Raw genomic sequence first — 14937 nt, 5'->3', positions numbered from 1 at the left:
GGCAGAGTCCTCACCTGTCCCGGCCCCCCCACCTGTCCTCTTGTTCACCTTTTGTCTTTTGTGCGATCCGTCTGTCTCAGTAACTCGATGAAGATGCTCCTTCTCTGCTCCTATTATGATGAACTGGTTCAGTCATCTGATCCCAGCTCTGCTGCTCACCATGGCTGCACACAAAATATTATGGGATGGCTCCATATGCAGTATCATGGGAAGGCTTTTTACATATAATATGGGATGTTTTAGTCAGATTATTATGGGATGCTTCATACAGAATATAGAGGATGGTTTTATTAAGAATACTGAATAAATTCATACGGAATATTAAAACCTTTCCCATCCACAGCAAAACACTGAAAACTCTTCAGGTTCTTTAACACGTGCAGAACATGACTGCTCCGAGTTCAGGAGGAAAACGCCGCTCAGCTTAGAAAGGACAAAACAGAACAGGAAGATGTGTCCTGATTTTTATGGATCAGCATCGACTTGGCCTGAAGGCAAAGCCTAACCCACACAGAACCCTTTTTTAAAAAAAAAAAAAATTATTTGACAGTCACAGCGGGGACAGACAGGAGAGGCAGGACGACCTGCAGCAAAGGACCTGAAATTTGGATTGGAACCCTGGGACCGAGCCCTGGTACACAATATGTGCCGCACAAGGTGTTTCACAAGGTGTGAAACAGTGCACAAGGTGCTCCACGTGGTAGTTGATGTAGAGAAAACAGTATATTAAATATCTGAAGAATAGGACAATAGTGTCTTGTCCTGTCCATCGTCTGTCTTGTAATGTACTGCAATGTTTTGTTCGTAATCAGTTTTGTCCTGTTTGTATTGTATTGTGAACGTTGATGCCATGGAGGCAAAACAAATTTCAGTGTAAGCTGACAATAAAGTCGTATCGTATCGTATCGTATGAAGTAATAATAGAAGTTGTAGCACCAACAGTAATAATAATACAAAGGGTTGAAATTCTTGAAATAGTACTGGACATTAAAGTACTGGAAGGGGTCGTAGTACTTGAAGCAGTGCTGGAAGTAGTAGAAGTACTTGAAATAGCACTACATCAAGTTGTCTGGGGTTATTTTTCAGGGATCAAGAGGGGGATTATAATCTAAGGGATTAATTTAATTTAAAGGTTCACAGGGCGCAAACAATCATGAGAGGGTTTTGTGTTTCAGTATGTGGTGTGAAATTATGTAATATATTAACGATTTCAAGTGAGTTAAAACAGTGTTCAGACATGAGCCAGATTAAAAAGATGTACAACAACATGATACTGACACGGTACAGGGGTGAGAAAGGGCTTTGACTGTCACCTGATGTTCACAGGGATTGTTGTATTTCTGTCTGTAAATAACATAAATATAACATAAATATAAATATAAATAGCTGGATATGGGCTTGTGGGTGTATTTATAAAATAGAAATATATATTGAACATATAAAATATATTTAATGTATGTAAATGTATGTATAAATATATAAAAATAAATGAAAATGAATGAACAAATGAACAGTAGTTGAAGTAGTACATAATGGAGTAATAGTAAAGGGCTTGAAGTATTTCAAGTAGTACTAAATGTACTACATTTAGTATTACTTCAAATAAATAGTAGTAATAGTAATAATAGAAGGAGTTGAAGTACTTGAAGAAGTACTGAATGAAGTAGTAGTAGCAGTAGAAGTAGTGGTACCAGAAAAATAAACAGTAATAAAAGTGGTAATAAAAAAATAAACATAATGATGAAACAATATGATGTCATAAGTCATCAGTCATAAGGCAATAAAAGAACATTAAAACTCAAGTAAAATCAGTAAAAGCTCTCAGATGAAAGTATGTTTTTAAGACAGGAAAATCACGGACTCAGCAACCTGGACCCTCGGGCCCCACTGGCTCCGCCCCCTTCATTTTCCTCCTGGCGTTCGGCACTCAGAGGTCAGAGACACGCGCTGCTCGCATGTTGCGCAGGCGCTGCAGGGGAGGAAAGTCCTGTCGAAAGAGGATTAAACAGACTCTAAAGACTGCAGTGAGTTTGTTTCCACAACTTGTTCACGACGGATTAAACCAGTAAATAACCAAGAGCCTTGGACATGGCTGGAGTCCCATACGTAAATCTGATATACGGCCATATATGTAAACTACATATTAAGTATATATGTCCATGTATGTTTCATACATATATGATAATTATATAGGCATATATGACAAATATATTTTAAAATATAGCAAAAATGGCCACTTTCAAATATGTTCCATATATTTTTCCAGATATACACATATATGGCAAATATATTTCTATTGCATAAATGTTAATATATGATTTAGTCATATACTGTTAATCATATTAAGGATCCAAATCATACTTGCCAACACTGGGTTGTGAAAAATAGGGAGATTTTTTTTTTTCTTTGAATGTGCTTGCCACTCTTGTGACAGCGTGGACATGTGGTAACCCAGCAGCCCTATGCTGTTTGTGGGTTGTGTAGTGTTGTCACTCTTGCCCAGGTGGGGAGTTGAACCCTGGTCTCCTGCATGGCAGGCAGAGACTCTGGGTCTGTCTCAATCGAAGGACTAGATGACTACTAGGTCGCAGCCCACGGTGCCCACGTAGGAGGCGTCCTTCGTAGGTGCCGATATCAAGTTTACCGGAACGTTTAGTGAATTGGGACGGTGTAGCCTGCGGAGGATTCCTACGTCATTATTATGCAGGCTTCCCGAAGCACATTCGAGTGATGCAGCGTAAAATGCCGAAGTAGGTTTCGGAGGTGTGTCGGTGAACACCTGTGCATGAAACCAAACGATAAGCAGCTTCAACGCTCTCAAGATGGACAACATTGATTCTGTAGTTTTATGTATTTTATTTTTATTTTGTCTTCGTGAAGATGCAGAAAATTAAGATAATTGTTACACCTCACAAATTGCAACAGACTATCCCAGTTAAAGTAATTGTACACATGGCTACATTGTAACGTACCTGATGCGCTGATGGTTGCTATGGAAACATCATGCAAAATGCCTATCTAACTCATCTAACTAAACTTGCATTTACAGGCGTTGTTGGGATACAGTTAACAGCTAAACCGAATCTATGGTGGTAATTATAGGCATGAAAACTTATTAAAACGTCATGATATAAACATTAAGACGGTCTAAAACAGGCTTAATAATTCCAGCAATGATGACTGATCCAGAAATTCAACTGGACCGAAAGGCACCCTGGGAAGTAGGCTGTGATGTCGGCCGCGAAGCATCGTAGAAGTGTTTCCTGCAAATTAGTCAAAAATAGGCTGCATCTGTCGGCTGCATTTGCAGGACCCCGCGCGGGAAAACTGAATTGGGACAGCAGTTGTCGCGCCGCCGTGACGTAAGCAGCCTACAAATATGACCTAGGTAGCGCACAGCCTTTGAATTGGGACAGAGACACTATCCGCTGTGCCACTGGGGCTTGTGTGGGCGGAGCCAGAAATGAGGCTCTACAAAGCACACAGCAGGAGTGACAGTGGTGCTTGGGAAAGAGTCGCCTAAAAGTAGTGGTCAAACAAATGCTTTTACCTCAATGACAGTAAGTCCAAGCGAAAAATATAAGATATCATGAGAAAGGTAAGGCTTTGGGCTTTCAAAGTGTGTCAGATTATTTTCAAACTCCCAAAAATCCCTTAGATTTGGCGAGTTAAAAAAGTGTGTGTTTCTCCCTCTCTCCCCAGATTTTGGGTTCCAGATATAATGGGAGTCTATGGGGGAGAGAGCTGGCACTCCTGCCTCGTTAAGTGGAGGAGACCAAGGAGACCAAAAGTTTTTTTTGTCTCTGTTGAAGTTTCCTGTCCTTGACGAGCAACTGGCTGCTTTGCAAAATCAGACCAAACTTTTTGTTTTGTCTCTGATGGACTCGATCACACACAGTGAAAGTCATTGAAACTGCTTCCAAAAAAGGAAAAGAAAAGCAGTGGTTTACTCCTACTTCTGTCATTTTTACCTGCCTGGCTGCTGATCAGAAATGAACAAAGATCCGCTATCATGATGCATTCATATGCACGCAAAGCCTTAGAAAACCAACTCGAAGTTTTGGATGGATTACTCAGCCCTGAGAATCCATCTACAATACCTGATGAAAACATTGAAGATCGACAGCCAGGAAAGAAATCAAAAAAATTGGCCAGTGAAGGAGATGACGAACAAACTGTGACAAACTCTGCTTTAGTGATGGAGAGAACTGAAAAAATACAGGAGGAATCCCTCAGAAGACTGCAATCTCTCGAAACCACTGTTAAAGATAACACACAAGCAATTAAAAGTGTTACTGACTCCCTGGACTTCCTGGGGAAACAGGTGGAAGATGTGACTCTCCATGTGGACTCCCTGCAGAGTCAAGTTGAAACACTGGAGAAGGAAAACATGGTGCTCCGCGAAAAATGGATTAACCTGGAAGCTTACCAAAGCCAAAAGATGGAACCTCCGAGTGGCCGGGATCCCCGAACAGGCCGGAGAAGACACCAAGAAAACCATCATCGACATCCTCGGCCTGGTCTCTCCTGACATCGCTCAACAGCTGCACTTCTCTGTGGACATCGTCCACAGGCTTGGACCCCGCTCTGCGGACCGTCACTCCAACCGCCGCATCATTGTGCAGTTCCTGTCTCGCACCCATCGGGACAAGATCTGGAGAGATGCACAAACCTCTAAGCTGCTCAAGGAGAGGAAAATCAAAATCTTCGAGGATCTGACCCAAGATACGAAAGATGCAAGGCACAAGTCGTGGCAGCTGGTGGAACAAGCGAGGAAAGAGGGAAATAAAGCCGGATTCAGAGGCTCCTATGCCCTCATTGACGGTGAAAGGGTCACTGTGACTGATATGAAAAATGACAGTTAGTCCGTAGACTGGGCACAATTTGCACAGAAGAAGAAGAGCCCCCCCCTTTTCCTCCTTTATTTATAATGAACTTTTGTTATAATTAAATTTTTGAATTAAGTTGTTGCCTTACCTTGGCAATTAATTGACTTAGTTTCTCCTTAAAATCTTCCCTAACTAAACCCTCACAGTGCAGGTGACCTGGCTTCCGGAGCAAGAATTATTTTCTTTATATGCAGAACCTGTCGTAGAAGCCTGGTGTTTTTGTTTTGCAATCATCCTAAGAGAGGTGTGCGAGTGCCTTGTTTTTAACTTAAAGATGAGGGGGTTCATGATTTATTGCATTGTATTCCTGTATTTTATATTTGCTAATTGCAGGAGACTTAGAAATAAAGGCCCTAATTATGATGATAGGAAACATTAAAGCTAATTTGAGTTTTCTGAATTATCTGCATAATTTCTTATAATGTCTTTATCAGTGGTTTCACTTAATACCAGAGGCTTGCATGATAATCTAAAACGCAAAGCCCTGTTTTTATTTATCAAACAACAAAAGTCTGATTTCTGTTTTTTACAAGAATCACACACAATCATAGATGATACAAAATTCTGGAAAAATCAGTGAGGAAATGACTTATGGTTCTCACATGGTTCAGAAAGATCAGCAGGAGTAACCTCCCTGAAAAACAAATTTGAAGGAGCTATATTACGCTCTTATACTAATTTCTTGTACTAATTACTAATTATTAAGCTTGATGACATTATAGTCCTTCTGGCCAATGTATATGGTTATAATACCAAAACTGATAATGACTTCCTATTTGACACTCTGGGTTCACATTTTATATACTGGGGTCTGTTTCCCAAAGCAGGTTTAGTGAAAACTCTAAGGGCCCTATCTTGTGCCACCCGCTATCCGCTGCCACTACCCGCTACCCGCAAATTGCGGATTTAGGAGCTTCCGCTATCCCTAAACGGTATCTTGCGCCACCCGCTACCCGCTATCCGTTATGCCGACTCCGTCATTTGCGCCTGGAGGTGTGTCCGTGGGCGTGTTTCATGCGCTATCCCTAAAGTTGCTATCTTGCGCACACACTGTTTGGGCTGTTAGGAGAGCGCGCCCAGGCGGCTTCAATGCGTGCCCCGACGGAGCCTCGCCACGCACACGGTCGGACTGATACCGGGACGCCGCCGGAATGGACTGAGTATATTACTCATATAAACTGTTTAGAGGAAAGACTGTTTTAATTGGACACTTACGCCAGCACGTTTTGTTGTTTCATCATAAGCCAGCAGCTGTGCTATATTTTTATTTTTAATATTTTATTTGCCCAATCTACCTTGTCAATAAATTAGTTTACACATAGTTCCACCTCTGCCTCTTGTGTGTGTGTGGTGTGACCCGGGGATTTTACTCAATCAGGACAACCTTGTGACACGTCCACTTGGACACATGTGGCTCCACCTCCCGAATTAACTCGCCTATAATATATCATATGTATATAAAGCCAACTTGCTTTAGCCTCAGTAGAAGCCCTGAGAAAATCTACCTCCCTCTCTCCATCGCGGGTTTAGGATTTAGGATTTAGGATAGCGCATCCTGCCCTTAAAGGCAATGGCACCTGGCACACTGATTGGTTTAACTGGCGTAACGCCCAAAACACGCCTATGCATAATATAGCGGGTAGCGCAGGTGTTTTGCGGATAGCGGGAGGTGCACAAGATAGCAACTTTTATGGGGGAACGCCTCTTCCTAAATCCTAAATCCGCAAATAGCGGGTTTAAGGAGTCTGGCGCAAGATAGGGCCCTATGTCTGTTAACCCTGAAATGAGGGAAACTCTGAGTTTTCCGTTTCACAAAGGGAGGTAACTCAAAGCAGAGAAAGAGGGGTAACTCTAGCCTGTTTCACAGAGGGAGGGAACTTAAGCTCTCGGTCAGTTACCGCAGTAACAGACTCCATGAAAGAACATGGCATGTCCTTTCAACAACGATCCCGTGGATGAAGGTGCAGTGTTACTGAGCAGAGAATTAAATATTCGTCGGGAGATAAGACCGCGCATAGATGTTTATGCCGAGGTCTTACCTGTTTGAACAATGTTTTTATATTTCATCTTAAGCTGCTGCCAAGTGCGCTTCTCCCCTGCGGGATTGCATCTAAATGAAATAAATTAATAGGCTACCATTCAAGCAGTTTTCCCCTGTAATATTATTGTGATTGCAATGGACTACATTTAAACTTACGCATTGACCCGAGCAGCAGTGTCTCCCACGCCGCCTCCCTCTCCTTTGCCGCTGCAGCGGTGTTGCACTTTAAAAAAAAACATGCTCAAACTCTCTGTATGAATGCATTAAGATTTCCAATTCAACTGGGGTGAAAAACGCAGCCTGACGCTTCCCTGTTGCCATGGTGACTCGTCAAATCGGGGCTCCATTGACGCTGTCTTTTTCCAGCTGTGGTACACGTGCTTAACTCCAGGTGAAACTACTCTGAGTTGATCAAACTAACTCAAATCAGCTGTTCTGGAACTGAAAACTCAGAGTTTCCTGTCTCAGAATAGATCAACTCAGAGTTCAGGGTAAGACTCGGAGTTTGTTGAACCTGCTTCGTGAAACGGACCCCTGGTTATCTAAATATCCACATGTGCTGTTTGTTGTTGGTGGTGATTTCAATGTTATGGTAGACGACTCTGTAGATAGATAGACCCCCAAAATAGAGTAAATTCTCTCTCCAATGTCATCTTATTTATGCAGAAATTTCAATTAGTAGATATCTGGAGAAAAAAGAATCCTAATACTAGATCCTATACATGGGCTAACAAAACTGGTACCTGCAGATCACAAATCGACTACTGGTTAATCTCAAGTAGTCTAGATGAAAATAATATCCATGTTAACATTTTGACTACCCCACTCACAGATCATAAAACTATAAATCTTCAAATTAACTTTAGACCCAATGCCAGTACCCACCGGAATTCAACAACTTAAATTAAATAAATCTCCTGGAACTGATGGCTTGACATCTGAATTTTACATAACATTTTTTAAATTTTTAAATAAATATACATTTCCTATCCCTCCGAAAGAATATGCAATAGTTTTTGATGCAATACCCTCTGGTATAATTATGATGTTTAAATGGAAAAGGGGGGCAGGATACAAATAAGCTATGCTTCCTCCTGTCCCTCCTTGAGCCTTTTTTGTTGTCTTTCTTTTTGTATCTTTTTTTTCTTTTAATCTCTTTTTTGCTGTGTATAGACCCTGTGTCATGTGATTGTTGTTTTTTTGTGGCATCAAGGTAAATAAAGAAACTAAAAATGTCACATTACCTGAAACTGACCCATTACCTCTGGAGCCTGTACAGACAGAAGTCGGTCGAATCTGCGTCTCAGTGAAAAAGAACAATAACCGTACTGTACGTGCACTATACCAAAAAGAAATCATCAGTACCCCCAATGCCGTATCATACTGGAACAATACAGTAACCCTAACCCAAACCCGAACCAGATTTGGAAAAACATATGGTCCCTCCCTTGCAAATATTTCATCACAAATAAAACCAGAGAAGTGTCCCTCAGACTCATCCACCGAATCTATCCCTCCAATCTATTTATGCAAAGACATAAAAAAGACATCAGTGAATTCTGCTCCTTCTGTAAACAGACTCCAGAAGATCTTCACCTCTTCTGGTGGTGAAGAGGTAATTTAATATTATTTTTGCCAAAGCTCATATCCATAACCGGAACTTCACTAATCAAATACCATGTACTTACCGTCTCGAAAAGGAAATCAAACAATACTCAATCTGAAAACAAGAAAGCCATAAAGACTCTAGAATTATTTTCTTTGTTTCCATGTTTTTGAAATGATTTTGTGTTGGCCTCCCAGAAACATATTGTATATTTTGTTTTCCTCTCCTGCACTCTATGATTTCATGTAACTTTTAATTGGGATTATTTTATTTTTGCATGTAACCCCTTCGCCCCCTGTTTATGTCTGTCAATGCAAGTTCAATAAAAAAAAAAAACAATGCGAAGGCCAAGCCAGACGAGGAAGTGTTATCTCCCGTCCATGTGCGAAGCAGCGAGACCACTGTCTCCTCTCCCTCTACCTGCCGTGCTTGTTGGACCGTCACAGGTTGGCAAACATACAACTGACCAAGACAATTGACTGTTGTGCTGCCATGCGGCGAGCACCGTGAGTACTCATTTTTTTCTTCTTCTCTTTTTTTTTTTTTTTTTTTTGAGAAAGACCTAGAAGAACATGATTTTTGTTTGCGAGTTTTGTGGTGGCGTTTTTGAGAGAAAAAAAAAAGACTTAACTTTATTTTTTTGTGTGTGTTTGAAATAAATATTGTGAGAAAAAAGAAAAAGGACTGATAATATTTTTGTTTGTTGGGAAGAAGGCCTGAAAATATTTTGTTTGGAAAACTATTTCTTTTGAGTGAAAACAGGACTGAAAAACAAAGAAAACAAGGACTGAATTTTGGTAAATATATTTTGTGAGAAAAGTCAAGAAAAGAAAGGACTGCAGATAAATTTGTTATAATTTTGTGTGAAAAAAATATATAATTTGAGTTTGCATTGTGGGTTTGTATTGTGTGTGAATATATATGGAGCTTAGCGTAAGTTCAATCAAGAAGACCATCTTCGCCTGCTTTCATCAATAATTCTATTCCTCTGTTATTATGCCATTCACTCTTCTCTCGCATGCACACTTATAATTTCCCGGCCGTCACTGTGGGGCTGTCAACTGAGCTCGATCAGCTGTTCTCGTCAGCTGTTCTCATCTTCCAATAGCCTAGCGTCTCACCTTCCTCGTTAGCCTATCAGCTTACTGCGGCTTTTTTAAATACGCCTCTCTCTGTGCCTCTAGATTCATGCTGCTGTCGTGCGCCCCTCCACCTCCCCATCGCCTCCTGGTCTTCCCAGATTCATCAGTTCAGCTCATCTTCAGCCCCATCAGTCACCACCCCACCACCACCACCAGTGTCTGGACTCCATGGGGGGATTTATTTAGATGCCACTCAGGGCTGTCGCCCTTCGATTAAATCTCCCTGAAGAGTCTAAGCGCCAAAGTCTGTCATTTAATAATTGCTCATCCGTTATAATAAACCACTTTCATTCTTGATTCGTCTATGTGTCTCTTGATTGAAATATATTTCCCTCATTTGAAAACAAGGAAAACGTGTTGTGTTTCATTAATTGCATACTTGCCATTGTTTCTTTTGGGTTGTTAAGTTTAAAACTTGAACATCCTTTGTGTTGGATTTTGAGTGAAGGTTATTTCATTTGCTCTGACTTTGATTATAAACACATACAAAAACTGAGATGACTGACTGTTAAAAAATCTTAAATGTCAGGAGAGAGACCAGGCTGGCACCCCTTAAACCATAATCAAAAATAAATTTAAGAAAAAATCCCCACTCAAACCGCCACAATATGTGTTGATCTGAATAGGCTGAATGAGTCAGTCAAAAGAGAACAGTACATCCTGCCCACTGTACATGAGATTACAGCCAAGCTGAGTGGTGCAAATGTTTTCTTTTCTCTATATGCAGCCAGTGGGTTTTGGCAAAATCCACTGCACCCAGATAGCCGTAAGCTCACCACCTTTATAACCCCATTTGGCTGCTTCAGTTTCAAACGTTTGCCATTTGGTATTACTAGTGCACCTGAGATCCAGAGAAAAATGATGAAGATGCTACAGGGGCTGGAAGGTGTGGAAGTCTACATGGTCCTGGTTTATGGGACCACCATGGAGCAACACAACAGCCGCCTCGACAAAGTGATGCGACACATACAGTCAGCTGGTCTGAAACTGAATTTGGAGAAGTGTTTGTTCCGACAGAGCCAGCTGCAGTTCCTGGGCCACCTCATTGACCAGTCAGGGATCTGGCCTGACCCAGAAAAGGTGGAGGCCATCAGTCAGCTGTCGCCACAAGTAACGTTCACGAGCTTAAAAGAATATTAGGAATGGTGACGTATCTGGCGCGTTACGTTCCAAATCTCTCCACAGTGGCACAGCCAATGCATGAACTGTTAAAGACCAAGAATGACTGGACTTGGGGCCATGCACAACAGACAGCCTTTGAACACATTAAAGAACTGTTAACCACAGCACCAGTTCTAGCTTATTATGATGTCACCAAACCAACTGCAGTGTCGGCTGACGCCAGCAGTTAATGACTGGTGGGGTGTGCTACTCAGCTCCATGGGGACCTGTGGAAGCCTGTGGCATACTGCTCTAGACGACTTTCAGATGCTGAAACACACTATGCCCAAATTGAGAAGGAGTGTCTCGCTGGGGTGTGGGCGTGTGAGAAGTTTGACAGGTACCTTAGCGGCCTAGAACACAATCCACTAGTGCCACTCATTAACAATCAGAACTAAGAGAATGTTCCTCTCCGATGCCAGCATCTACTCATGAGGCTCATGAGATTCAGTCCAGTGGCAGAATATGCACCAGGAAAGACTCTTGTAGTGCAGATACACTGTCACACAGCCCACTGACATGCAGCAATGATGACACAGATACACACAGTGATGTTGCATGCTATGTAGCCACAATAGTGGGAGGGATTCCTGCTTCACCTAGTAAAATTGACTACATTAGGAAAGCCACTGAAGCTGACCAAGAATTACAGTCAGTCAGTAAGCTCATCAGGTCAGGTTGGCCTGAACACAGTAGCAGCATCCCTACAGATGACAGGGAGTGCATTAGAGTTCAGTTAGAGCTCGCAGAAGAGAGTAGTCTAATCTTAAGAGGGTGCAGGATCATAGTGCCAAGGTCCATGAGAGCTGAAATCCTGGAGAAACTACACCAGGGGCATCAAGGCCTGATAAAATGTAGAGAGAGAGCCAAGTCATCAGTGTGGTGGCCAGGACTAGCTAAAGAGTTAAAGAACACAGTGATGTCATGCTAGGTGTGTTGTGAATTAAAGAGGACACAACAAAAGGAACACCACTGCCTGACCATCCCTGGAAAAGGATCGCACTCGACCTCTGTGAACACGAGGATCACAACTATCTGGTGGTATCCGACTACTACTCCAGAATCCTGGAAATACTGCACCTGACTTCAACCACCAGTGCACATGTGATCCAGAAGCTCAAATGTGTCTTTGCCCGTTTTCAGTCCTGCTGAGCTGTTAATGGGGAGAATGATCAGAACGACAGTCCCCACCTTGGAGAACAATCTCCTGCCCAAATGGCCCTGCAGGAAGGTTGTGAAAGAAAAGGACATGAGACAGAAGGCGGAGCAGGCTCACTACTTCAACCGCCATCAAGGAGCCAGGGCCCCTGCCTGCTTTACACCCAGCAGAAGCAGTCTTCTCCAAACTGGACCATGAGAAGGCATGGTCTACACCGGCGGTGGTCTCAGGAGAGGCTGCCACTCAGAGATCCTACTTCATCGCCACCCAGGAAGGTGCAGTGCTGCAGCAGAACCGTTGTCACCTCCTGGCAGCGCCAGTTTCCCAGCCAACCCCACCGACATCTGCTGTGAGCGCGGAGATGGATGCGCAGTCTGCAGTGACCACCCCACCAGAGACTGTCCCTGCACATCAGACTGTGAGCAAACCCAGCACACCTCTGCCAACCCAGACTGTGACCAGGTCTAGACGGGTGTGTAAACCAGTCAACAGGCTTGACCTGTGAAAATAAGTGAAACTCATTATGGCCTTTGCGGGCAGGGTGATGGGAAATGGGACTTTGAAAAAAAAAAAGGGGACTGATAATTGAGTTGTTCTATTGTTGGACTGAATGGACAGATTGTTCTTGCATACTACAAAAACAAAACAAAACAAAAAACATTTTGTTGAACACAATTGTTGTGTCTGATATACACTTTGTTCTGAATTTGTGATTGCACTATATTGGCCAGTTAAGCCACTGATCTGCGTGCTGCTAATTTTGAATTCAGAGTTCTTAACAGTACCCTTACCAAAAGGAGTATACTCAAGTATACTTATAAGTATACTTTTTATGAACTAAGTATACTTTCTGTGAACTAATACTTAGGTAAGTATACTTTTCAGATTACTTTGAATGTACTATCAGGAATATACTTAACAAAAGTATACTTAGTTTATACTGACAAGTACACAGACAAAGTTTAAGTATACTCCAAGTATAACATACCTGATATACTTTAAGTTTAAGTATATTATCCAATAGTAGTTAAAACTTAGTACAAGTATATAAAAATGATGTACCTGCTTGCAACATGGAGTGTTATTTTACTGTATTAGCTGGCTTGTTGTATAGCTAGGTAGTCGCGCCCACAAATTATAAAGGTCCTCCCCTCATGTCAACAACCCCTTTTCCCTCCACACCAGTGAAACAAAGGAGAACCCAAGTGAGTTGTTTTTGGACTTTTTCCCTTTTTCTGTTTATTCATTGGATGTATCATGTATTGAAGAGTAACATTGTTTTCTTGTTTAGTACCAAGTATGAATACCTGAGTTAGTTCTGTTGGAAGAATAATATTCCAGTTTGTGAATGCATTAAGTGAATGCATGTAAGTCGAATATACTATTTTTATTTTATTTTATTATCTGTTTGATATTCAGAATTGTAACACTTGTTTTTCTTTCCTTTGAATTTCAGTATAGAGAAAATCATCCACTATATTTGAGTTAAAAGGGTTCCAGGCCTCCTGCCCCAGGCTACCACCAGGGCTCCAGGCCTCCTGCTCCAGGCTACCCCCGGGCTACAGGCCTCCTGCTTCAGGCTACCACCAGGGCTCCAGGCCTCCTGCTCCAGGCTATCCTCAGGGCTCCAGGCCTCCTGCTCCAGGCTACCACCAGGGCTCCAGGCCTCCTGCTCCAGGCTACCCCCGGGCTCCAGGCCTCCTGCTTCAGGCTACCACCAGGGCTCCAGCCCTCCTGCTCCAAGATACCCCCGGGCTCCAGGCCTCCTGCTCCAGGCTACCACCAGGGCTCCAGGCCTCCTGCTCCAGGCTACCCCCGGGCTCCAGGCCTCCTGCTTCAGGCTACCACCAGGGCTCCAGGTTACCTGCTCCAGGCTACCTGCTCCAGGCTACCTCCAGGGCTTCAGGCTAACAGCTAGCCCAGTTTACCATCAAGCCCAGGCCACCCCCAGCCCTCCACGATTCCAGCTAGCCTAGGCTACCTCCACGGCTACCTCTAAGGCTACCTTCAGGATTACTTCCAGGGCTACTTCCAGTGCTCAAGCTAACCAGCCAGCCTAAGCTACCATTAAGCTCAGGCTTCCTCTAGGCCCTTAGGATTCCAACTTCCGACTGTCCATCCACGATGACCCCAAGACGCTCATCACAAAGAAATAGAAAGGCCCCAAATGACGAAGACTTTGTTACTTGGGAGGTACTACAGGAAGCCCTTGGCCAGCAAAAATCATTTTATGACCAGATGCTTGATCGAATGGAGGCAAGTTTTAAGTCTTTCACTAAAATTGTGTTAGATTCTGCCAACACAAGAATTGATGGGCTAGTAAGGGAGATTCAAGAGCTGAGAACAAGTCTACAGTTCTCACAGAAGGAAATTGATGAACTAAAGCTTACAAAGGATAAGCTAGAAGCTGAAATCCAAACTGCTGTTTCAGCTCAGACACAGGTCCTCCCACAAAATGATTTTCTTGCTAAAGTGGATTACCTCGACAATCAAAGCCGCAGAAATAACATTATCATAGACGGATTAGGCCCTGACTCTGCATCTGAAACATGGGCTGATACTGAAAGCAAGGTACGCGAGATGTTTACAGACAAACTCAAGCTGGACTCCAAAGCCATCGAAATTGAGCGGGCTCATCGAAATGGAAAGTTCCATAAGGCTGACAAACCCAGGCCAGTGGTCGTGAAACTACTGAGATTTAAGGACAGAGACCTTATCCTCTCCAAAGCCAGAGCTCATCTCAGGAAGACAGAAATCTACATCAATGAGGATTTCTCTGACCTTGTCCGCAAAAAAAGAGCTGAGCTCATCCCTGCCATGAAGGAGGCCAGAGCGAAGGGGAACTACGCCATCATCAGTTACGACCACCTCATTATCAAACCTAAGTCTGGGCCCACCTAACTTAGGAAAATGTACTTGCTGCCGTGTCACTCTAGTCC

Source organism: Myripristis murdjan, chromosome 17 (genome assembly GCF_902150065.1).
Source record: "Myripristis murdjan chromosome 17, fMyrMur1.1, whole genome shotgun sequence".
NCBI classification, from domain to species: Eukaryota; Metazoa; Chordata; class Actinopteri; order Holocentriformes; family Holocentridae; genus Myripristis; species Myripristis murdjan.
Note: the sequence above shows the minus strand (reverse complement) of the source record.